Below are 27,241 nucleotides of genomic sequence, written 5' to 3'. Positions count from 1 at the left end.
CAGAGGAAGGGAGCAATACTCTAGGGGCGGGGAAGTGGAAAGCCCCATCAGAGGGAACCTGGGAGAAGAGCCTGGTCTGCGCCCGTGCTGGGGAGGGGAGAGAAGAAGGGGTGGGTCCCCTTAGAATACCCCCCACGCCACAGCAAGCTTACATGCCCACTAGCTAGCTGAAAGCTGTGCTTCCCAGTGCATCCCCTCCCCCACCCCCGCCACCCCCTACGCTCTCGCTGAACCTGGGGCTGCCTGCCATCCAGGAGGGCTGGCCTCAACAATTGCCTGAAGCCTACCACCGCAGGGGCTGTCCCTGCACAGGCCTGCTTGCCCTTTGGAGGGGCTACACTTCCGCAGAGTAGCACCAAACACCACCAGCCCCCGAGAAGAGGCCTGCAGCCCAGAAAAGCTAGAACAAGCCTAGCCAGGCCGTGAATAGATCTGCCTAATTTTTGGACAGTTTTTCTGAGTCGGGCTGCCCCGGGGAGGAGCCTCTTGGGTTTCCAGCAAAGAAACCACCCCCAGTCAAACCAACAGGAGAACTCACCTAAAACAGTCAACAATGAAACAGATCTCTGCAGTCTGACAGACCTGGAGTTCAAAAGAGAAATAGTGAAAATACTGAAGGAATTAAGAGAAGATATGAACAGTAATGCAGACACCCTCAGAAAGGAACTAGAAAATATAAGGAGGAGCCAAGAAAAAACTAGAACATTCATTTGCAGAGATGCAGACTGAACTAAGGGCAGTAAAACCAGAATGAATAATGCGGAAGAACGAATCAGTGATATGGGAGATAGAATAATGGAAATCACTCAATCCGGTCAACAGACAGAAAACCGAATCAAAAAACATGAAAGCAATATAAGACACCTATGCGATAATATAAAGCGGGCCAATCTACGCATAATAGGAATTCCAGAAGGAGTAGAAAAAGATAAGGGGATGGAAAATATATTTGAAGAAATTATCGATGGAAACTTCCCAAATCTAAACGATGCTGGGTTCAAGATACAAGAAGCACAGAGGGCCCCAAACAAACTGAACCCAAACAGACCCACACCAAGACACATCATAATAAAAATGGCAAAAGTTAGTGATAAAGAGAGGATCCTAAAGGCAGCAAGAGAAAAACAGAATGTTACCTACAAGGGAACCCCCATAAGAATATCAGCTGACTTCTCTACAGAAACACTACAGGCCAGGAGGGAATGGCAAGAGATATTTAAAGTGCTAAAAGGAAAAAATATGCAACCTAGAATACTCTATCCAGCAAGAATATCATTTAAAATAGAAGGGGAAATAAAAATTTTTCCAACAAACAAAAACTTAAAGAATACTGCAACACAAAACCCAGGTTAAGGAAATATTGAAAGGGCTTCTCTAAACCAAAAAAGAAAGGAAGGAAAGGGAAGAAAAAGAAAAGAAAAGAAAGAAAGAAAGAAGCAGAGGAAGAACTAGGACTGAGGGAAACCGCAATCAGAGAGCAGTCACTCAAATAAGCCAGCATACAGATTAATCATGAACAGGCCTCAAACAAAATAAAATTAAAAAGAAAAAAATAAAAAAGAGTCATCAAAACCATAAAATGTGGGCAAGGGATGTTAGGAAGTAAATAACCCTTTTTGTTTGTTAGTTTGTATGTTTCTCTTCTTAATTTTAATATAGTAATGAAGGGTTTGAACTTACAGGACCATCAGGCTAAAACACACAATTATGGGAAGGGGTTAGCATACTTAAAAAACAAGGCAACCACAAGCCAAAAGCAAATATTGCATTTGCAAAAAATGAAAAAAAAAATACACTCAAGCAGATAATAACAGGAGACCATCCAACCAAAAAAAAAAAAAAGAAGAAAGGAAGAATGGAGAACCATAGAATCAACTGGAACACAAGGTTCAAATGGCAATAAAGAATCATCTATCAATTATCACCTTAAATGTCAATGGACTGAACACCCAAATCAAAAGACACAGAGTGGCTGAGTGGATGAAAAGGCAAAAACCTTCAATATGCTGCCTACAAGAAACTCACCTTAGGACAAAAGATACATATAGATTGAAAGTGAAAGGGTGGGGAAAAATATTTCACGCCAATAGACATGACAGAAAAGCAGGAGTCGCAACGCTCATATCAGACAAAATAGACTTTAAAACAAAAGACATAAAGACAAAGAAGGACACTACTTAATGATTAAGGGATCCATCCAAGGAGAGGATGTTACTATCGTCAACATATATGCCCCAAATACAGGAGCACCCAGATACATACAACAAATATTAACAGACATAAAGGGAGATATTGATGAGAATACAATCATAGTAGGAGACCTTAATACCCCCCTCACATCAATGGACAGATCCTCTAGACAGAAAACCAATAAAGCAACAGAGATCCTAAAGGAAACAATAGAAAAGGTAGACTTCATTGATATCTTCAGGACACTACATCCAAAAAAAGCAGAATACACATTCTTCTCAAATGCTCATGGAACATTCTCAAGAAGCGACCCCATATTGGGACACAAAGCTAATCTCAATAAATTGAGGAGCATAGAAATTATCTCAAGTATCTTCTCTGACCACAATGCCATGAAATTAGAAATCAACCATGGGAAAAGGAAAGAGAAAAAAACCTACTGCATGGAGACTAAACAACATGCTACTAAAAACCAATGGGTCAATGAGGAAATCAAGAAGGAAATTAAAAACTACCTTGAAACAAATGATAATGAAGACACAACCGCTCAAAATCTATGGGATGCTGCGAAAGCAGTGCTCAGAGGGAAATTTATAGCAATACAGGCCTTTCTCAAAAAAGAAGAAAGATCCCAAAAGGACAACTTAACCCTCCACCTAAATGAATTAGAAAAGGAAGAACAAAAAAGGCCTAAAGTCAGCAGAAGGAAGGAAATTATAAAGATCAAAGAAGAAATCCATAAAATAGAGACTCAAAAAACAATAGAGAAAATGAATAAAACCAAGAGCTGGTTCTTTGTAAAGGTGAACAAAAATTGACAAACCCCCGGCCAGACTCACTAAAAAGAGGAGAGAAAGAACCCAAATAACCAAAATTATAAATGAAAAAGGAGAAATCACAACAGATACAGCAGAAATACAAAAAACCGTAAGAGAATACTATGAACAACTATACGGCAACAAGTTTGACAATCTGGAAGAAATGGACAATTTTCTAGAATCTTACAGCCTGCCAAAACTGAATCAAGTAGAAACAGACCAACTGAACAGACCGATCACTAGAAATGAAATTGAAGAGGTCATAAAATCACTCCCTACAAATAAAAGTCCAGGACCAGATGGCTTCACAGGTGAATTTTATCAAACATATAAAGAGGAATTGGTGCCCATCCTCCTTAAACTCTTTCAAAAGGTTGAAGAAGAAGGAATACTCCCAAAGACATTCTAGGATGCCACCATCACCCTCATTCCAAAACCAGACAGAGATACCACCAAAAAAGAAAACTATCGGCCAATATCATTGATGAATATAGATGCAAAAATGCTCAACAAAATCTTAGCCAACCGAATCCAACAACATACCAAAAAAATTATACACCATGACCAGGTGGGGTTCATCCCAGGTTCACAAGGATGGTTCAACATACGCAAATCAATCAGCATCATACACCACATTAACAAAAGAAAAGTCAAAAATCATATGATCATCTCAATAGACGCAGAAAAAGCATTTGACAAAGTCCAACATCCATTCATGATCAAGACCCTCGCCAAAGTGGGTATAGAGGGAACATTCCTGAATATCATCAAAGCCACTTATGATAAACCCACAGCAAATATAATCCTCAATGGGGAAAAACTGAAAGCCTTCTCCCTCAAATCTGGAACAAGACAGGGATGCCCACTCTCACCACTGCTCTTCAACATCGTTTTGGAAGTCCTAGCCACAGCAATTAGACAAACCAAAGAAATAAAAGGCATCCATATAGGAAGAGAAGAGATCAAACTGTCACTGTATGCAGATGACATGATACTATACATAGAAAACCCTAAGGACTCAACCCCAAAACTACTTGAACCGATTCATAAATTCAGCAAAGTAGCAGGATATAAGATGAACATTCAGAAGTCAGTGGCATTTCTGTATGCCAGCAATGAAATATTAGAAAAGGAATACAAAAATATAATACCTTTTAAAATTGTACCTCACAAAATCAAATACCTGGGAATACACCTGACCAAGGAGGTAAAGGACCTATATGCCAAGAACTATAAAACTTTAATCTAAGAAATCAAAGAAGATGTAAAGAAATGGAAAGATATTCCATGTTCCTGGATTGGGAAAATCAATATTGGAAAAATGGCCATCCTACCCAAAGCAATCTACAAATTCAATGCAATCTCTATCACATTACCCATGACATGTTTCACAGAAGTAGAACAAACAATCCAAACATTTATATGGAACCACAAAAGACCCAGAATCGCCAAAGCAATCCTGAGAAACAAAAACCAAGCAGGAGGCATAACTCTCCCAGACTTCAAGAAATACTACAAAGCCACAGTCATCCAAACAGTGTGGTACTGGTATCAAAACAGACAGACAGACCAATGGAACAGAATAGAGAACCCGGAAATAAACCCTGACACCTATGGTCAGTTAATCTTTGACAAGGGAGGCAAGAACATCAAATGGGAAAAAGAAAGTCTATTCAGCAAGCATTGCTGGGAAACCTGGACAGCTGCATGCAAAGCAGTGAAACTAGAACACACCCTCACACCATGCACACAAATACACTCCAAATGGCTGAAAGACTTCAATATACGACAGGACACCATCAAACTCCTAGAAGAAAACATAGGCAAGACACTCTCGGACATCAACATCATGAATATTTTCTCAGGTCAGTCTCCCAAAGCAAGAGAAATTAGAGCAAAAATAAACCCATGGGACCTCATCAAACTGAAAAGCTTTTGCACAGCAAAGGAAACCCAAAAGAAAACAAAAAGACAACTTACAGAATGGGAGAAAACAGTTTCAAATGATGCAACCGACAAGGGCTTAATCTCTAGAATATATATACAACTTATACAACCCAACAGCAAAAAAGCCAATCAATCCATGGAAAAATGGGCAAAAGACCTGAATAGACATTTCTCCAAAGAAGATACACAGATGGCCAACAAGCACATGAAAAAATGCTCAACATCGCTGATTATAAGAGAAATGCAAATCAAAACTACCATGAGATATCACCTCACACCAGTCAGAATGGCCATCATTAATAAATCCACAAATAACAAGTGCTGGAGGGGGTGTGGAGAAAAGGGAACCCTCCTGCACTGTTGGTGGGAATGTAAACTGGTACAGCCACTATGGAGAACAGTTTGGAGATACCTTAGAAATCTATACATAGAACTTCCATATGACCCCGCAATCCCACTCTTGGGCATCTATCCGGACAAAACTCTACTTAAAAGAGACACGTGCACCCGCATGTTCATTGCAGCACTATTCACAATAGCCAAAGACATGGAAACAACCCAAATGTCCATCGACAGAGGATTGGATTCAGAAGATGTGGTGTATGTACACAATGGAATACTACTCAGCCATAAAAAAGAATGACATAATGCCATTTGCAGCAACATGGATGGAGCTAGAGAATCTCATCCTGAGTGAAATGAGCCAGAAAGACAAAGACAAATACCATATGATATCACTTATAACCGGAATCGAATATCCAGCACAAATGAACATCTCCTCAGAAAAGAAAATCATGGACTTGGAGAAGAGACTTGTGGCTGCCTGATGGGAGGGGGAGGGAGTGGGAGGGATCGGGAGCTTGAGCTTCTCAGACACAACTTAGAATAGATTTACAAGGAGATCCTGCTGAATAGCATTGAGAACTTTGTCTAGATACTCATGTTGCAACAGAACCAAGGTTGGGGGAAAAATGTAATTGTAATGTATACATGTAATGATAACCTGACCCCCTTGCTGTACAGGGGGGAAATAAAAAAAAATTATAAAAAAAGAAACCCTGTATCAATATTAATGTTGAATAAATAAATAAAACTAACTGCTTTGGGGTGAAAAAAAATTAAAAAAATAAAAAATAATAAAAAAATACAATAAAAACTTCCAACAAACAAAAGTCCAGGACCAGATGGCTTCACAGGCGAATTCTATCAAACATTTAGAGAAGAAATAACACCTCTCCTTCTGAAACTATTTCAAAAAATTGCAGAGGAAGGGATATTCCCAAACTCATTCTATGAGGCCACCATCACCCTGATACCAAAACCAGACAAAGATATCACAAAAAAAGAAAACTACAGGCCAATTTCACTGATGAACATCAATGCAAAAATCCCCAACAAAATACTAGCAAACCGCATCCAACAATACATTCAAGGTTTGGACATCATGATCAAGGGGGATTTATCCCAAGGAATCTTATCCAGGGTTCTTCAATATCTGCAAATCAATCAGTGTGATATACCACATTATTAAACTGAAGAATGAAAACCATATGATCCTCTCAATAGATGCAGAAAAAGCCTTTGACAAAATCCAACACCCATTTCTGATAAAAACTCTTCAGAAAGTGGGCATAACGGGAACCTACCTCAACATAATAAAGGCCATATATGACAAACCCACAGTGAACATCCTTCTCAATGGTGAAAAGCTGAAAGAATTCCCACTGAGATCAAGAATAAGACAAGGATGTCTGCTCTCACCACTATCCAACATAGTTTTGGAAGTCCTAGCCATGGTAATCAGAGAAGTAAAAGAAATAACAGGAATCCAAATTGGAAAGGAAGAAGTAAAACTATCACTATTTGTAGATGACATGATACTATACCTAGAGAATCCTAAAGACTCTACCAGAAAACTGTTAGAGCTCATCCATGAATTTTGCAAAGTCACAGGATACAAAATTAATACAGAGAAATCAACTGAATTTCTATACACTAACAATGAAAGAGCAGAAAGAAATTAGGGAAGCAATCCTGTTTACCAGCATATCCAAAACAATAAAATACCTAGGAGTAAATCTGCCTAAAGAGACAAAAGACCTGTACTCTGAAAACTATAAGACACTGATGAAAGAAATCAAAGATGACACAAATAGATGGAAAGATATACCATGCTCGTGGATTGGAAGAGTTATTATCAAAATTACTATACTACCTAAGGCAATATACAGATTCAATGCAATCCCTATCAAATTACCAAGGACATTTTTCACAGAACTTGAACAAAATATTTTAAAGTTTGTGTGGAAGCACAAAAGACCCAGAATTGCCTGTCCTTTCTATCACTTACTAAGTGAGGGGTATTGAAATCTCAGAGTATGACTGTGAACTTATCTGCTTCTCTTTGTGGTTCTCTCAATTTTTGTTTCATGTTTTTTTAAATGCTTACTTATTTTTAATCATTTCACTTTTTGGCCACACCCATGGCATAAGGAACTTCCCAGGCTGGGGACTGAACCCACAACACAGCAGCAACCTGAGTCACTGCAGTGACAACACTGGATCCTTAACCTACATCTACACCAGGGAACTCCCTCTCCTCTCATGTTCTGACCTGTGATATCTATCTGCTTTGCTTTCACCAAACTTTCAGTATTATCAGTTCAATTCAAGGAGCCTGGTGGCCTCAACTTCAGTTCCTTCTCCCTGTGTCATGGCCTGGAAATTCTTTCAAGGCAGTGACCTGGGATGTTATTTAGGCTAAGCACATGTGTTTCTAGAGATCATTGTCCTTCATTGCCTGAAGTTCTTGTCTTGAAAATCTTTTGTAGTGTATTTGGTTTGTTTTGCTTTTGCTTGTTTCAGATATGAGGTAAATCAATACCTGTTACTCTGTCTTGGCTAGAAGCAGTTTGCAGGAGAAAGTGGTGGGCATATGCTGCAGAACTGTCTTCATTGTTCTTCTTCCCCCTCTGCTCAGTGCTTCCTGCTCAGCTTTCATCTCTCTGTGTAGCCATCTCTTCCTTGAGAAAATCTTTCCTGGACGTAATCTACATCAACTTCTGATATGTGATCATAGCACTCTCTGTATTATAGTACCTATCTGAATTTATCATTATTTGTCTTTCTCTTCTACTAGACTTTAAGCTAAACAAGAGTCAGGGGTCTTGTCTGATTTAGCTGCAGAGCTTAATATCATGCCTTCCATATTATAGTTACTCAATATGTATTTGTTCAAGGTATGGATGAGTGAATGTCCAAAGTGCATGGTCCTTTATCTACAAAAATTACTTGTATATTCCATTTCTATTTTTCTCTTCTTCTGAATGCAGATTCTGTTAGGTTATTGAAAATGTGGGATTCAGTTCTTTCAGTGCAGCATTTCTTTTGTTTCTGAGATCTCCTTTCGTAGACCACTGATCTTACTTTCCATTTCTTTAATTGTTCCTGTAAATATAGCACTGATGATGGAGCATGGTAATGTGAGAAAAAAAGAATGTATGTGTGACTGGATCACCTTGCTGTACAGCAGAAAATTGACAGAATACTGTAAACCAGCCATAATGGAAAAAAATAAAAATCATTATAAACTTAAAAAAGTGAAATCACAGAGCATAAAAACATGGAGTGGCAATGAGAGCTCTGTATATTAAGGTACTGAGCATCTTGGTTTTAATATCTGAAGACATATTTGAACTTTTTAATTTATTTTCATGATGCATATATAAAAGTTTTATAATTGCTAACTTACCTTCCAGCATTTTACAGGGAAGAAAACATCATTAGTATTGTGAAGTATGGAATTCTTAGAACAAATACAGTAAGTTCTTGACAATGAAAACTTCTAATAATTTAATATATTTGTTTTTCCAAATAATCATTTTCGTGACCATACCAAAGTCCACCTTATGGAAAACCTCATTACTTATTTAACAGATTGAATTTTGGTTGTTTTTCATTTGTTTGGGGTTTTTTTCCTCTTTTGGTTGTACTCATGGCATATGGAAGTTCTTAGGCCAGGGATCAAACTGGCAATGCACAGAGACAAGCCAGATCCTTAATACATGGTATCACAGCAGGAACTCCTTGATCCATATTTCTGAATTTTTGTCAAGGAAGATTATATTACTTTGCATTCCCACCCACAGACATATGAAATGGCCATTTTTCTCAAGACAGAATTTTAAAAAATATTTTTGAAGTTTTACTTTTAACATATGTGTGGATGGAATAAAAAGTAAAATGGAAAGTGATTGTTGATTTATTCAACATCTTTCTCCTATATAATTTCAATGGTCTATGCTGAAGGCACATGTTACTATTTATTTTTTATTAATTAATATGAATGCTGTCTTGTTCCAAAAAGGGTTTAATATGACTTATGAAATATATAATTATCACCAAGATAAGTTGAAAGTGTTGCAAAAGAAAACACATAAAAAGGGTAGGGCAGGGAGTTCCTGCTATGGCACAGCAGAGTAAGGATCTGGCATTATCTCTGTGGTGATGTGGTTCAATCCCTGGACTCACATAGTGGTTTAGGATCTGGCATTGCCACAGCTGTAGCATAGGACACAGCTGCAGCTTGGATTTGATCCCTGGCCCAGGAACTTCTATATGCAACAGGTGCAGCCAGAAAAAGAAAAAAAAAAAACATAGAGCAACAGATCTTAGACTTCTTAGCCTCATTTTGGATTATACTCATCTGCAAATGGATATTCTGTAAAAGACATCTACAGATGTTATCTTGCACTATAATCATTTAGGGGTACCTGTAATAGTTCATGAAGGTTCAACTTCATTTCTAGTGAGCTTTTGAACTTGTCTCTAAACAACAGCTTCTCTTTTTAAATAGTAACTAAATTATCTGTCCTAATGGAAAACTAATTATGACTATGTGGGAAAAAAAGGGTAGTTTTCAACTCTAATTTTACTGAATAATTTCACAATTTCTTTCCTGCACTATTCACTAATTTCTATTGGTTAAAACTAAGCAGCAGATTTTTTTATTGCTACCTTTCAAATATTTCTATCTTTATGAAGAGTCTGAAGTGACAAAATATGAAACCTAGAAAGGAAAAAAATGGAGAACATAGACATTTCATTAGTATATTAGATGAAGTATAGTATGAAGAACCAGATCATAAAATGAACTTTTTATTTTCTAACAAAACAAATTCTAAGGTAAGCACATTTAACTACAGATGCACCTTAAAACAAGAAGAAATGAAGAAATGCTAATATGTTGTATGAAGAAATTAGGATGCAGTTAAGAGAAAAAAAGGAATATAATGAAGTTGAAATGAAACAGCAACTTGAACTCACTCTCAAAACACTAAACATGGAATTAAGGACTGTGAAAAATAATCAGAACCAGGTAAGTTAATCTTTGGTGAAAATTTCATATTTCTAACACTATTTCATCTGTGTTATTGATCATATCCCTTTGATATATATTGTTTAAGTTTAAAACAAATAAAAAGTTATTTCATCTTAAATATGAACTATGACAATTATATTTTAAATTATTAATTTATGGCAGTTTTTGGCTTCTAATAGAAGCTCTGTATATGTTTTATGAATGGCCAGAATGGAAGGTAGATTGAGCTTAATCATTAATATCATGTTTGGCATTTTTGGTCCATTCAACAAAGTAATATTCTTCTTCTTCTTCTTCTTCTTTTTTTTTTTTTTTTGGTTGCCCTGCAGCATATGCAGTTCACAGGCAGATCTAAGCCACAGTTTCAGGGAATAAACCTGCATCCTAGGGCTGCAGAGACACTGCCATTCCCATTGAGCCACAATGGGAACTCCAACAAAGTAATCTTATTAACTCAAATCCATGTGTGCAGTTTGTATTTCTGTTTGTTTATTTGTTCCACTTTGGGCTCTGCCCGAAGCATGGAGAAGTTCCTGGGTCAGGGACTGAACCTGCACCATAGCAGTGACCCGAGCTATTTCACATATATTTCTATTTTAAACATTATAAAGAGGAAATGAAAGTTATTGCAGGAGCAAATAATCTCATGACATTCTAAGAACCACAATATTAAATTTTACTTGATTCACCATTGGTTAAATGTAAGGCTTATTTTGTGTTTATATATTTATACTACAGAAGTAGATGTGGCTTGGTGTAGAGGACTCATAGTAGAAACAGAAGACCTGTGGAAAATCCTTCATCTTGCTTATATTTTTAATTTCTTCATTCCAGAATTGTCATAGTGAGTTAATTACTGCTTATAGAAATTCTCAGTGACAAGATTTTTCAGTTATCAGCAGATGTAGTATTTGTAACCGACTGTAAAAATATTAGGAAAGTGTAATATTTATGAAATATTCTCTGGAAAATGTTTTTTAGAGAATTCAGTCTGTTTGAAATATGTACAGAGATAAGGCTCTCCCTGTAGGGTGGCCATACAGGTTAGATACAATATGCAATTCTTAAGTGTCATCAGATGTATTAATCTTTTATTTTAAGCCTTCTGGGTTTCTTGTAATTCAGAGAAAGGCCTTTCTACTTCTGAGCTTCTTAAAAATCCTCTTGTTGTTTCTTTTTTATTTTCATGGATTCTTTGTCTTCAGTTAAATTTTTGAATTTTGGGGGATTCCTACTTGTGTAAAGTCTGATGGGTGTAGCCAACTTTTATTTTTTCCACTTGGATATCCCTTTACTGCAAATTTCTCATTGTATAAACATATATAGTCTAGTATTTCATTTCAGAAGAAATCATGTGTCAATTTATTGAGTACTAGCTAAAAGTCTCCTTTGTTTTACTTTTGTTTCTGTTATGAAAAATCAAAAAATCTGTTGGATAAAAAAACACATGTTGCAGGATGGAATTGCCACATTAAAAGTGGAAATAGACACAATAAAAAAATCAGACCCAGGAAAAGGAAGAGAAATATTTCGAGGACTTTGAAATTATAAAAGAAAGGAATGATGAACTTCAAAAGACAATAAACTAAATAAACCATTAATAAAAATAATCTTGCACTACAGTGGACAGCTTAATATTCTGACAACTGAGAATACAATGCTAAGGTCTGAACTGGAGAATGGAAAACAAAATAAACAACTAGAAACAGAAATTGAATCATACCATTCTAAGCTAGCTGCTGCCATATACAATCAAGAGCAAAGTCAGACATTAAAAAGAGACCTGGACCTTGCCTCCCAGAAAGCAAAAGATAAGTGCTTATGCTTACAGAACAAAATTAATTTGGATGAAAGATAACAATGAGATGCATTCCCAGCAACTGTCTAAAGCTGAAAGTAATAAATTCAGTAGCCTAGGAATGGAGCTGCATCACATGAGAGATGCTCTCAGAGAAAAGTCTTTTGTGTTAGAACATGTACAAAGAGACCTAAGCCAAGTTCAGTGTCAGAAAAAGGAAATTTTACACGTGTACCAACATGAACAAGGCAAAGTGAAGCCAGAGTCCTTGGAGTCCTTGGAGGAGAGGGCAAGCCAGAGTCCTTGGAGGAGAGATTATCCCAACTAGAGAGTGAAAACCTGTTGCTGCCACAGCAGCTGGATAACTTGCAAAACAAAGTCGACAGCAAAAAGAAAATTGTAATTAATATCCAGGAACAGTTTCAGGATACTGTGAAAAAACTTTAAACTAAAAATGAAATCATTTAACGCTGGAGGAAAGCAACAAGAAGTTAATGAATGACTGTGACCATCTAAAAGAGAAGATGTATCAGTATGAAAATGAGAAAACAGAGAAGTAAGTATCCAGAAGGTGAGAGAATTCTCAGACATCCTGAAGAAAATTCAGAGTAATATTTGATGATGGCCACATTTGAATCCAGTTGAATATAAAAAATTATATCTATATAAATATATATATATATATAAAGCTATAAATCAACCTAAAGCATATCTTGTGTCCAGCAAACAAAAATTAGACCTGAGAGGTGCTATTTTGAGTAAAGGCATTGTGTCACCTATGAAATTTCAAGAGATTAAGTTATAAATTGTTAATAGATATAGACAGGTATTAATAATTTATACTAAGATGATAATTTCAATCTTTATGTCATGGAATTGTAATATCATGATGGAGAAGATAAATGAAACACTCATACCTAAAATGAGTATTTTGATATTAAGATTCAGTTGTGCAGATGATCTTGATCGTCTGTCCCAGGTTTCCCCGGATGGACTGATGTATAGATGTTTTATCTCATAGTCCTTTTTCCTTCAGTAGCCTTTCATACCTTTTTCATGGATACAATGTTTTTTTATTCCTGTCAATTTGAATTAAATTTGGAAAAAGTTCAGTCTCAAATCATGTATTCTTGTAACCTCTCAACTCTTTAAAGCCAACTGCTTTTTAAAAATTAAATCATCATTTGGGACAAATGTGGTAAGTCTTAGCAAAACTGCATTTGATTTAATCTTCTACTGCTACTTATAATTTACTTTGAGCATTTTTACAGAAGATTTGCTCATAATTCTCATCTCACAGCTCAATTACTATTATATTTGGATATGACTTTGTTCAATACAGAGAGAATTGATTAATTTGGCATTGGATTCCCATTTTCAGAGTCATGAGCATGAGTAGCAGGAATCGAGTGGGTGGATGGAGGGGCTGTAGGGGCTGCAGTCAGGGAGGCAGGTAGAGGTCAGGTTATCAAGAGGTCCTGGAGGCCATGGGCATGACCTCGTTTTTATTCTGAGTAAGGAGGAATCTATCAGAAGGATTTGAGCATGAGATTGAATATGTGAGGAACTCTATTTTGTTTTGTTTTTAATTTTATGAAAGTATGGTTGATTTGCAGTAGGAACTCTGAAGTTAATTGAAGCCTGTAACAAAAAGAAGGGGAAAATCTCCACAATGTGGAATTTACCATTACTTGTCAGACCTATACGCCCATTTTTTTCTTTTTCTTCTTTTTTTCTTGTTTTTTGTTTTTTGGAGGGAGATGGGCTGTACCTGCTGCATGTGGAAGTTCCTGGGCCAGGGATCCAACCCGCACCACAGAAGTGACCCAAGCCTCTACAGTAACAATGGATCCTTAACCTGATGTGCCACAAAAGAACACCTTTATTCTTTTTCTTTCTTTTTTTTTCACATCAACTTCTTTATGACATTTCAGGAAGTGATAAAGCTCTGCAAATTCATTGGTGGGGGTGGAGGAGTGGTTAGCAGGGCTGAATCTGTTTTTAAGTAACTTAATGACAATGAGGCAGGAGGGTAACACCTTCTGTATCTTTAACCAAATTCAGTGAGCTAGAAGATGTGCACGTGAAGGAAAGATGAATTGATGTCTGTGGTGAGTTTTACAAGTATATATGTTGAAGTTATCTGTTATTAACATAAGAAATAATAAGGTGATTTATAAAATCAGTGACACAGCATCTTTTCAGGTAGTTGTGAGACAACTTCAATAAGAACTGGCAGATACCCTAAAAAAGCAGTCCATGTCAGAGGAATCACTGAAGGTCATGTCACATTATTGTGCTAACTTAGAAGATGAGGCATGGGATTTAAAGAAGAAATTATGTCAAATCATAAGTCAAGTATGTATGAAATTGTTAAATGTTAATGTCAACAGTTAATGTATAACAAAGTGTTCTAAGATACTAATTTTCATGGACAGCTTTCTTTTGTATATCATTACAATCATTTGGTTACATTTTTATTATCTTTATAATGCACTTATTTCTTAAACTCTGACTTTTATTCGACTGTTGGTATTGCATGTTTTTTCTTAAGCTATTTCCCCTTGGGAAAGTAGAGAATGATTCGCCATTCCTCAGAGAAGCTGAGAGACTGTTTTTTCTATTAAGCAATTTTTTAGTAATATCTCTATCACCATGATGAGACAAGCCAGGGTCATGTTTAATGGAATGTTCCAGAAAATTGTCATTTCTCATCTTCACTTTGGTGAAAGGGTATAGAATCTTTGTATATTTATTTCATGGATTTTAGATTAATTTGTCCAGAGAGGTCAATCTATAAACCAGTCAGAGTTAGGCTTTGCCTTTATTTTCTTTTCATTTGATCTATATTCTAGAAGCATGGACATATTCAGATCTTGTATAGTATGTGAAACCAAAATAGGGAATTAAGAAAATTAACTAGATCCTTCCATTGGAGTTTTTTTTAAAAAAACTTTATCAAGATATAATTGATATATCTATAATTCACCCATTTAAAATGTATAATTCCATATCTCCTATTTTAAAGAGTTATGCAGCTATCCCCACAATCAATTTTAGAACACTTCCATCACCACAGAAAGAAACCCTCTCTCCCTTAGCGATTGCCCACAGCCCCCCATCTCCTTCAACCCCAGGCAACCACCAGGCTAACTTCTGTCTCCATAGATGTGCTGATTCTGGGTGTTTCATAAAAATGGAATCACATGGTATGTGGTCCTTTACGATTAGCTTTTTCCATTTGACAAAGTATTTGAGGTATCTCTATGTTATAGCCCATTATCAGCACTTCCATTTCTGTTCATTGTGGAACAATACTCCATTAAAACATTGATCCATTCATCAGTTGATGGGTCTTTGTGTTCTTTCCACAGCTGTAAGTAATGCTGCTGTGAACATTCATTTTCAAGTTACGGTATAGACCTGTTTTTATAATTTCCCTGCTGTTGGATTTGATCCTGAGTTAATTGGCTGATTTCACCTGTTCTTGGCCTTTCTTCCTGCTGTCCTTTCTGTCTTTTCAGTTTCTTTTCCTCTAGCCTAATGTTCCATTTATTTGGACATGCTCCCAGTATCTCTGTCTACACGAAGCTTTCTCTGACTGTTCTTCCTGTCATTGACCCTATTCTCTCCAGCCCTTGTTATCTGGTCTGTGCAGAATACTTTAGACCTTCATTTTACACTTAAAATTTTTTTTTCATGAGAAATAATCTTGTCTAAGTATAAATTTGTCTTTCAGGGCATATTAAGTGGTATGCATGGCACCTGTCCTCGCATAAATTGAAAATATTTTAGCTTAACAGGAACTAGGATAAGATTAAGTACTTTACAATGTACCAATAATTACTTCATGGAGATAAGATATAATAAAACTTTTACTAAACTGTTCTTTAAGCAATTAAATATGAAATTGAAATCACTTAATCAATGGAGAATTATTTTTCCATTAAATGCTCATTTTCCCCCCCACTATGGAAAAAAAAATCTAATTTGCCTTCCTTCATTATGCAGCCAAAACTGGGATTTAAAGATTGATAGAATTTCACCAACTGCAAAGCTCCGGTGGTAGCTTTTCTGATTTGCATACCACATAACCTTAATTTTTTTATCTGAGTACTTGCCAGAGCAGCTGGACATGAGCTGTCACTGGGAATAAATTGATTCAGAAATTTGACTTAACAGTAGGGTAACATCCATGCTAGTGGATTAACGAACGTTTCCTCTAATGGTCATGTAAGTCCTGTACTACTCAATCCAGAAGGTGCTATTTGCATTGTAGTCCATGCTCACTGCCCACTGAGTAGTACAGAGAGGAAGCAAGTTACAAATTATTATAAGTGGGAGAGGTATTAGTTGGTTGGTGGAATAAGTGTAAGTCTTTCTAAGTTTTTTAAGTACTGGGCATATATTCTGGGCCTCATTCTGCCCACTTACTGCCACTTTCAGTGGTATGAAGAATGATTTCTGTGTGACTTGTATAGAAGACCAAGTCCATTGGCATGCCATCTGCCTAAGTACTAAATTGTTTAGAACACACACTATAGCAACAGTAATAATGCTAATTGCAAACACTTAGCACTTCCTATGTGCCACCTACTCTTCCAAGTACATTTAATCTTCCCAACATCTGAGTGAGATAGATGCTAGTATGATCTCCATTTTACAGATGGGGAAACTGAGACAGAAAATTTAAGCAATCTGCTAAAGACACACGGCTAATAATGGATGGGACTGGGACTGAGCACCACGTGTTCTGGCTGCTGTGTAGACAGTGTCTCTCTAACTAGTTCATGAGACCTCTAATTGTCTTCAAAAGCAGTATTAACTTTCATAATCACTGGAATAACCATGGCCACTCACATATGTGGATATTTAATGTTATAGCTGATGTGGAGCTTGGAAGACAAAAATGTAAATGTTTACTGTAAGGTAATTCTCTGTCTTTCCCTGAGTGGCCAATTTATAAATTTGTATTTTTATTTGATAAGATATAATTTAAAGCATGAATAATGTTGTGTTTTACTACTAGAGGAGAGGTCGATAACCGGTGTAGGACCAGAGGGCAAATATTTAAGGCCTTGTGAGCCATGAGGTCTCCATTATAATAACTCAGCTCTGTTCTTATGGCACAAAAATTAGCCATAAACAATATGCAGATAAAAGAGACAAAAAAACAGGTGTATCTGTCATAGATTATCAGTAGGTAAAACAAAATTTTGTTTATTTTACCTGCAAGAAGCACAAGAACTACATATAGAGGCCATGAAATATACTGAGAAGACACAGGATCACATGCAAAAGTACAACAGAGTGGCACAGAGAATAACTTGAGTATAAGTATAAAGCAGATAAGCAGTATAGTATAAGAATTCAATCAGGAATGATAATAAATAATATATCCATGTGAAGCTGGTTAAAAATTTCAGTTTTGGGGCATTTTGAAATACACAGTTTTGCCCCATTATTTCTAAATTTGCCCCATTATCCACAGAACACAACTAGAAAAAATGGCACAATTGCCAGATCATCTACTTTTCAAAATTTTAGAACTTATAAGATTGAACCTGCAGATGTTAGTTTACAAACTGTGTGGTATTTGAAAAATCTATGTGTGAGAACAATGATTTTCAAATACACATTTTAGGCTTGAACTTGAAAATGCCAAGTTAAAAGTGATGAATAAAAAGCAAGTGGGCATAATTGAACAGCTTCAGAGATAGATGTTAAGTACAAGTGTGGTAAGACAGTCTTTTAGTTTCTGTCATACTGAAAAGGAATTTTAATTTCTTTATTATCAATATTTAAGGATATTTTAGAAAACATGAAAAATCTCATTAATAAAAAGTATTTTTTATATTTATAATGATACTACTTCTACAAATAGCGTAATTCCTTTATAGAGGACATTCACTGAGTTCATAAAATTAGTGATTTTTGTAGGATGATTTTAATTAAAAAGATTGTGCAAGAACTCCCATTGTGGCTCAGAGGGTCAAGAACCCAACTAGTATCCATGAGGATACAGCCTTGCTCAGTGTGCCAAGGATCCAGTGTTGCCATGGCTCTGGTGTAGGTCTAAACTGCAAGTCTGAGTCACTGCCTAGCCTGGGAACTTCTGTATGCCACAGGAGCAGCCATTAAGAAAAAAACAGTATAGAAACATTCAGGACTGAATATCAAGGATTACTGAAATTTAGACATGAAAGGGGCTTAGAGAAGGGTGTTTCCAGATTACCAGTTGCTGCTGATAAGTAAAGCAGGATAAAAAAATAAAGAAAAAGTCATTGATGACCTACAAAACTCTATTAGTGAAATTACAAGATTGATAATCAGACTTTAGGGAGTTCTCTTTTGGCACATCAGTTTAAGGATCCAGCACCGTCACCACAGTATCTTGTGTTGCTTCTATGGCACAGTTTTGATTCCTTGTCTGAAAACTTCCATATACCATGGGAACAGCCCCCAAAAGACCATATTTTTGTGTAGAAGATAATAATTGAGAATATAAATCTGTGGATGAGACCATGCATTAAAGAATGTTAGAATATGACAGAAAGGGAGAAAAATAAAAAGCTACATGAATCAAGAAAATTATATTCTTATGTATTGTATAGAGAAGACTTAAACTTTTAAAGAGAAAAATAGCTAATAGAAAAGGAGGGGAGTTCTCTTGTGCTGCAGCAAGTTAAGGATCCAGCACTGTCATTGCAGAGGCTTGGGTTGTAGCTGTGGCCCAGGGTCAGTCACTGGCCCAGACACTTCCACATGCTGCTGGCCCAGCCAAAAAAAGAAAAAAGAAAAGGAGAAACTGAAACTTATACAGGAATACTTACAGAGAATGTATCTCATCCCATAGCCACGTGATCATAATAAAATGTAATGGAATTCCAGTCATGGTTCAGTGGTAAAGAACCCAACTAGTATCCATGAGGATGAGGGTTCAGTCCCCGGCCTCAGTGGGTTAAGTATCCCATGTTGCCATGAGATGTGGTGTAGTCACAGATGGGGCTTGGACCAGATCTGGCATGGCTATGGCTGTGGCTGTGGTGCAGGCTGGCAGTTACAGCTCTGATTTTACCCCTAGCCTGGGAACTATCGCATGCCAGGGGCGTGGCCCTAAAAAGACAAAAAAAAAGCAATGGGAATTGTGTGGGAATTTTTCAAAGGTGACTTTAGTAAGATATGCTAAACAAAACCTGGAGTATCTCGAACCATGGATGAAAATATTTCTAAGGCATCTTTAGAAAGTAAATTGTAAATGTAACCACTCTTTAAAAAATATTTTCATTAACACTTAGTATTTTATGTGTAAAAACCTCTGTTTTTAACAAATCAATTTTGACAATTTAAATTCCAGAAAAATGATGAAGTGATGAAAATGAAAAATCAGTTTAATCAGTTTAAGTTGTTTTAAGAAAAGTCATTATTTTTGAAATCTGTACTTACGGCATTAAGTTTATAAACTATGTTTCACTGTGAACACATATTACTCATGAACTCATGAAAAATATGTATATATTTTGGTCACATTGGTGGCATATGGAAGTTTCCAGGCCAGGGAGCCAGGGATCCAATCCAAGCTACAGCTACCACCTACACCACAGCCACAGCAATGCCAGATCCTTAACCCACTCCACCAGGCTGGGGATCAAATCCACCTCTGCAGAGACAACACTAGATCCTTAACCACAGTGGGAATGCCAAGAAATAAAATTTTTAAGAAAGAATAATGAAACTCTAGGTGTTTGGGTTTGGTTTGGTTTGTTTGTTTTGTTTTTGTTTTTTAGGGCCACACTCAAGGCATATGAAGTTCCCAGGCCAGGGGTTGAATTGGAGCTACAGCCTACACCACAGCTCACTGCAACGCTAGATCCCTGACCAACTGAGCAAGGCCAGGGATCGAACTGCATTCTCACAGATCCTAGTCAGGTTCGTTACCACTGAGCCATGACAGGAACTCCAGTCTCTAGGTTTTAAAAAAACAATTTTGCTTAATTTTTTTTCAAAGTCTGAGGATAGAAAGGAATGATTAAAGAAACTTACTAAGTTAAACCGCTCTCTGGAAACTAGTTTGGATCAAGAAATGAAGAAAAATGATAAATTGCAAAAAGAGCTTACTGGGTAAGATTTTAATATTTCAGATCGTTTCAACTATTACTTCATTGATTTAACTATAATTTCAACTATAATTAACTATAATTTTATATTATTAAAACCCCAAAACAAACTCATTTTATATATGTTTTTCATAATTAAAGAAATCATCCTATTTAAAAGTGACTTTGGAAACTCAAAGCACAGTCTGAAACTTTTTTGAATGCAGTACATTTACTCTTTAATGATTTCTAAAATAATCATGGCAGAGACTGTTGCATATAGTCACTCTACTCTTCACTGTCTACCTTGAATTTTTATTTCTGCACGGTATCTTTGCTCATTTTGTTAATCCTTCCTTCTTTTAGCAGTGTTCTTCCCCCTTCAGCATTCAAGTATTTTAATATCTAAAAACCTATCTGCATCATGTTTAATAGCATCAAAGATTATCTCGGTTTGGCTTATATTTTCTTTCTGCTGTTTTGAGTTATAAATAAATTAATATATATATATGACTTAAAGAATAATAAAATTAGTGATCATGTTTTGACCACTCAGAAAAAAAAAGTTTTCCCAGTGTCTGTGCAACTGTTAAGCCCCCACATGGCTTCCTTTCTATTTATTTGCTGAGTACAGTTCACCCTCAGCACACCTGGATTCAACCAACCTCAGAAAAAAAATTCCAGATAGTTCAAAAAGCAAAACTTGGGTTGCCCTCAAAATGGCAGCTATTTGCATAGTATTTACATTGTGTTTGACATTAGAAGTGATCTAGAGAAGATTTCATGTGTATAGAAGAGGATATGCAGGGTATATGCAGATACCACACCATTTTATAGAAAAGACTTGAGCATCTATGGATTTTGGTATCCACAGTGTATGCAGTGGTCTTCAAACCCCCTCTGTGGATTCCGAGGGTTGATTATACTTAGGGTTGTTTCCTGATTCTCTTCAATGTTATTCTCTCATTTAGCTGTCTCTTTGTTGTTTTGCATTTTGCTAACATTATACCAGTGAAGATTTCTAGATCTCTTAAAACCATCTTAAGGAGACTGTTACACATTCTCTCTCTGCTGATTACCTTCTCCTGGTTTTTTTGCCCCTCAATTAAGACTCCAAAGATTTTTCTCTCTTCTTTTTTCTGTGTTGAGTAAATGCCTTGATGTTTTCTGTGTGTACTTTATTTTCTTTTTATAGCTGTAATCAGTGCCTAACCAAAATGTAATGTATCTTTTCAAAACATTCATATATAAGTACATGCTGCTTCTTCACCTTGAGTACTGATCTCTGATTTATTGCCAATATTTAATAAGTTAGTGTTTCATATTAACATACTAAAAATGGATATTAAAAATAACATAAGAACTCTATGAAAATGTAATATATATGTACATATATTAACACTTTACCTACCATATATGTTTATAAAATTCTTCATATTATTTATCTGAAATTATAATTGAGTTATTATACTTTCAAACAATGTTAGAACAAATGAGAAAGGATCATGGTTTATAGGTTTATGTTATATGGTAGAACATATATCTGTTTAAGTAATTACTCTTTACTCTTAAAGAACTTGACTTATTCTATACATTTCTATAGATTTAATAAACTCTTAGAAGTGACAAGAAGAATATGAAAATGGAGGGCTTAGTTTCCATGGTGATTTGAAAACCAATCAAGCTGAAATGGATATTCAGATAAATATGCTAAAAGAGGATAATTTTTAATCAGTTTTGGGACCCCAAAATCACTTAATGTGGGGAAATACAAATGATTCAATGTTTGAGCAGTGAAACACAGCTTTTCATATTAATTTTATAGATTTAATATGAGTAAAAAAGCCAGGTTTTTCCTATTCAAAAGGGCACACTGTTGACTCGCTTATGTCTTGAACCCTGACCAGTGATCTGAAGCTGAACACACTGTTACTGACCCCAGAGCATCAACTGTTCTTTGGTGACAGCCTCAGGGAAATATAAAACATTCCTTTAAATTATACAGTTCAGTGACTTTTAGTATTTTCAAAGTTATGCAGTTATCACCACAATTTTGGAACATTTTCATCACCCTGAAAAGAAACCCTATACCTTTGTGCCAGTTTCCCCTTCCCCACTCTTTACAGTCCTAGGGAACCACTACTCTCCTCATCTCTAAACTAGGATTTGCCTTTTCTAAACATGTATCAATAGAATCAAACAATGTGGAGTCTTTTGTGACTGCCTTCTTTCATTTAGCATATTTTCAAGTTAATCTATTTTGTAGCATGTATCATTACTTCATTTCTTTTTATTGCTGAGTATTATTCCATTTTATAGACATACCACATTTTATTTATTTATTTATCGGTTGATGGACCTTTGGATGTTTCCACTTTTGGACTCTTGTTAATAATTCCAGTGTGAACATTTATGTCCAAGTTTCGGTGTGAAAATATTTTCATTTCACTTGGGAATGTACTTATGACTGGAATTGCCATAGCACATGGTAACTCTGTTTAGCCTTTTGAAGAACCACCCTACTGTTTTTCCAAAGTGGCTGAACCATTTTACATTTTTATCCAAAGTGTGTCAGCATTTCAATTACTATACCTGCCTGTCAACACTTACCCATTCCCCTGTCTTTTTTATTATAGCCACCCTAGTAGGCATAAAGTGGCCTCTCATTGTGGTTTTGATCTGCATTTTTCTGATGACTAATAATGTTGAGGATCTATCTATTCATGTGCTTATTATCCAGTTGTGTATCTTCTTTGAAGAACTGTCTATTCAAGTTTTTTCCCATTTTAAATTGGATTTTCCTTTTATTATTGAATTGTAAGAGTTCTTTTTGCACCCCAGACACCAATTTTTTACTAGATACAGGATTTTCCAATGTTTTCTTTCATTTAGGAGCTTGCCTTTTCACATTTTTGATATTATTTGAAGCACAGAATTCTTCTAGTTCAGTTAATCTATTTTTTGTCTTTTGGTGTCATATCTGAAAAACAATTGTCAAACCAGTCGTGAAAATAATACACCTGTTTTCTTCTAAAGAATTTTGTTATTGCTCTTGCATTTTGAGTAATTTTTTTATTTTTTTCATTATAGCTGGTTTATAGTGTTCTGTCAATTTTCTACTGTACAGCATGGTGACCCAGTTACACATACAAGTATACAATCTTTTTTCTCACATTTTCATGCTCCATCATAAGTGACCAGACATAGTCCCCAGTGCTACACAGCAGGATCTCATTGCCTATCCATTCCAAAGGCAATAGTCTGCATCTGTTAACCCCAAGTTCCCAATCCATCCCATTCTCTCCCCCTCCGCCTCGGCAACTATGTCTAGTCACAAGTCTGTTCTCCTTGTCCCTGATTTGCTTTTCATTTGTGCTGTGTATTAGATTCTAGATAAAAATGAGATCATATGGTATCTGTCTTTCTGACTTACTTCACTTAGTATGAGAGTCTTAGTTCCATACATGTTGCTGCAAATAGCATTATTTTATTCTTTTTTATGGCTGAGTAGTATTCCATTGTGTATATATACCACATCTTTTTACATATGGTATGAGGTAGAGGTTTCATTTCATTCTTTTGTGTGTGGATATCCAGTTGTCCCAGTTCCATTTGTTAAGATTAAAATATTTTGTCAGTTAATTAACTGTAAATGCAAGGGGTTCTCTTTAGAGCCTCGGTGGCAATGCATTGATTTGTATGTCTATCCTCTGCCAGTACTAAGTCAGATTTTATGAAAACTCTTTCCCAATCATCCTGCCTGTTACCAGCTGTTTTATGTAATGATAAAAAGTCAATGTAGTGGACCATTTTTAAATACTGCTGTGGAGATTTCTGCTTCTAAAGAAACTTTGGCCACCTTATGCCTTGCTGACTCCATGATGTGATAGAAGATAGGCTAGCAAAGATAAAGTCCACTTCTTTTGTCCCCTCCAGTCCAACCTTTAGTCTCTCACCCAGTGCCTCCCACTTCACTGCACTTTCCATCAAATCCTGGTCACAGGATCTGCTGCCTCAGTCTACTGTGTACTCTATTATGTTTAATTCATTATAATTCATAGAGTCATCCATAAGTTTCACCATCTGGAAAAGAAGATTAACTCTGGGCTGTCAGCTTTCCTCTTTGGAAGTATATCTAACCCATCATGCAATTCACAAATCCTTGTTTGATTTGGTCTTGTGTAAGCACTGGTGCTGATCTTGTTCTTGGCATAGATTCTGCTCTCAGAATCTACAGCTCTTTGTAGCCACCACCTTTTACTTAAAGAGGAAGAGATGCATAACTATACTTTATAGCTTAATACATAATTAGTGGAAGAAATATTTCATCCCATCCAAAGAAAAATTTTCAATAATAAGCTGTTAAAAATCAGATAATATTCAGAATTCCCTTGTGGCACAGCAGGTTAAGCATCCAGCGTTGTCACTGCAGCAGCTCAGGTCGCTGCTGTGACACAAGTTCAATCCCAGGTCAAGGAACTTCCAAATGTTACAGGTATGGTGGAAAAATCAGGTAACAATCAATAATTTAACAGAGACAAATAATGAATTAATAATTTGTATTTCACAATGTCAAAGCCTATTTGCGTGATATGGGTAAGCATTGTGGTACAATATAAGATTAGATAGTCTTATCTCCAAATAAGGACAAGCTTTTAGTAAAGTAAAGGGAAGACTGTATTTAATAACTTAAATATACTGCCAAAGATCACCACATTTGTTTTACTACCAAGGAAATTAAAAATGCTTCCATAGAGTTTTGTATATTCTCTGAGGAAAGGAAAATGAAGGATGAGTGCTAGATTAATACTCAAAGCTGCCTAACTCTAGAATTTCAGTTAATTAAAATGAGGTTAAAAAAGTCTGATTTTGGTTATTAAACTGACTATTTCTAGTTGTTTTTCAGTTACTATGCTTCAAATCATGTGTCTCCTTGCTTACCAGGTTTCCCCATCCTCAAAACTGAGGGAAAATTTTAAGGTGGTATACATGCCTTCTTATAAGAAGTTGTAATTTGAAAGGACTAAAAAACTTCCTCCTCAGTAGTTCTTAAGTATTTCTTCTAGTTATCTGCTTCCTTTCTTAAGTATTATCATTAAGAAGTTAATCTCAGCATTTATTAAATTCCAGTATATAGAAAACCAGTTTCTACTATAGTTATGTTTCTTATTATCTTTTTTTCATCCACTTTCTTGTTTATCTGTTTTTCTCCAACAAACTTTCCAAAGTTTAGTGGATTAAGTTAAAAATGTGTATTTTGTCCACAGTTTATACTTGGGAAGAACATGGTCAGGACATTTGGCCTCTGTTACCCTCAGCTTCAGCTGGGGCAGCTCAAAGGCCATGGGCTGGAATCACATTAAGGTCTCTTCACTCACATGTCTGACTGTTGGTGTTGGTGGTTTCTGGAACTTTGGTTGGGGCAGGCAGGTGGCACACCTGCCCTGAATCCCTGAGCTCTCTTTGTGGCCTGAGCTTCCTCACAAGCCAGGGTTCTGGGTTCTGAGGTTAAGGGCCAGGCAGAAGCTGTATTGCCTTTTTTAACCTAGCCTTGCAGTTTTCACAACATCACTTTCACCACATTCTGTTCATTTGGAGCAAGTCACTTAAGCTTACCCCATATCATAACTTTTTATGGGATGAATTTTTTAAAACTTATGTTTATGTTTAAAAACCAGCATTATTTACTCACTGGCACAATGTTTTAATTCCATCCACATGAATAATACACTTATCCATATCCAGTTCTCCCACAAGTCTCAGTTTTTAGGGTATCAGGTTCAGGCTTGAGTCCCAGATCATACCATCTTCATCAGGTACAGATAGGGATGAGTACCTGGGTGTTGTTTCTAGAGTTTAGCCCCTTGAGTACAGTCCTCTCACTACTAAAACTTGGGAAATAAAGGATCAAGTTGTCTACCACCCACCCACACACACAACATTCTGGTAAACTGCTAAAGACTCTCATTCAGAAATGGAAAATGAGAGGCACAGTGGCCCATAGCACTTCTGAAATACAGCCTGATGCCTGTTCTTTGATTAGAACTTAGTCCTAACCATGGGAGAAATTCTCCTTTGTTCTATCCTCTGATCTCTTTATTCTATCATTTTCATAAGCAGTGACCTGTGTTTGTAGCTTAGTAGTTTTCTCAGGCAGCTTCCTCCTTGTAGAACTTCTAAGGAAAGCCATTTTTAGACCATTTTCATTTTGTATTGTCTTGGTCTCTTTCAGTCCAACTGTCGTAGCAGTGTTTTTGCTTCCACAGTTCTCTTTAAAACGTTGAGTTTCCTGTGAATTTTATTGGGGTTCATTCCATTGGACATGCTACCTTCACAAGAATCTTTTTGAGATAAGCTCTTCATCTTGGGCTTCCTGAGAAGATGTCTTGGGATGATATCTTTAAAATCTTTATGCTTTAAGATCATTAAAATGCTGTATAGCACAGGGAACTATATCTAGTCACTTGTTTTTTTTTATTTTTTTTTAATTTTTTTTTATTTTCCCACTGTACAGCAAGGGGGTCAGGTTATCCTTACATGTATACATTACAATTACATTTTTCCCCCGGCCTTTCTTCTGTTGCAACATGAGTATCTAGACAAAGTTCTCAATGCTATTCAGCAGGATCTCCTTGTAAATCTATTCTAAGTTGTGTCTGAGAAGCCCAAGCTCCCGATCCCTCCCACTCCCTCCCCCTCCCATCAGGCAGCCACAAGTCTCTTCTCCAAGTCCATGATTTTCTTTTCTGAGGAGATGTTCATTTGTGCTGGATATTCGATTCCAGTTATAAGTGATATCATATGGTATTTGTCTTTGTCTTTCTGGCTCATTTCACTCAGTATGAGGTTCTCTAGCTCCTTCCATGTTGCTGCAAATGGCATTATGTCATTCTTTTTTATGGCTATCTAGTCACTTGTGATGAAACATGCTGGAGGATAATGATGCAAACTTAAAATTAGTTTAATGACAACTTCTCATTAGTTATCATCCAACAATTCAGAACAAGTATCA

At 36.2% G+C, this 27,241-nt stretch overlaps 1 pseudogene; it reads left to right on the top strand.

Moving 5' to 3' along the window:
- The window catches only part of LOC125133375 (ankyrin repeat domain-containing protein 26-like), a 69,565-nt pseudogene extending 47,605 nt beyond the window's left edge, over positions 1-21,960 (top strand).
- Positions 21,961-27,241: the final 5,281 nt, after the last annotated feature.

The sequence above is a fragment of the Phacochoerus africanus genome, chromosome 8 (genome assembly GCF_016906955.1).
Source record: "Phacochoerus africanus isolate WHEZ1 chromosome 8, ROS_Pafr_v1, whole genome shotgun sequence".
Classification (NCBI taxonomy): domain Eukaryota; kingdom Metazoa; phylum Chordata; class Mammalia; order Artiodactyla; family Suidae; genus Phacochoerus; species Phacochoerus africanus.
The sequence above is the reverse complement of the archived record's forward strand: the minus strand, read 5'-3'. Positions and strand labels throughout refer to the sequence as shown.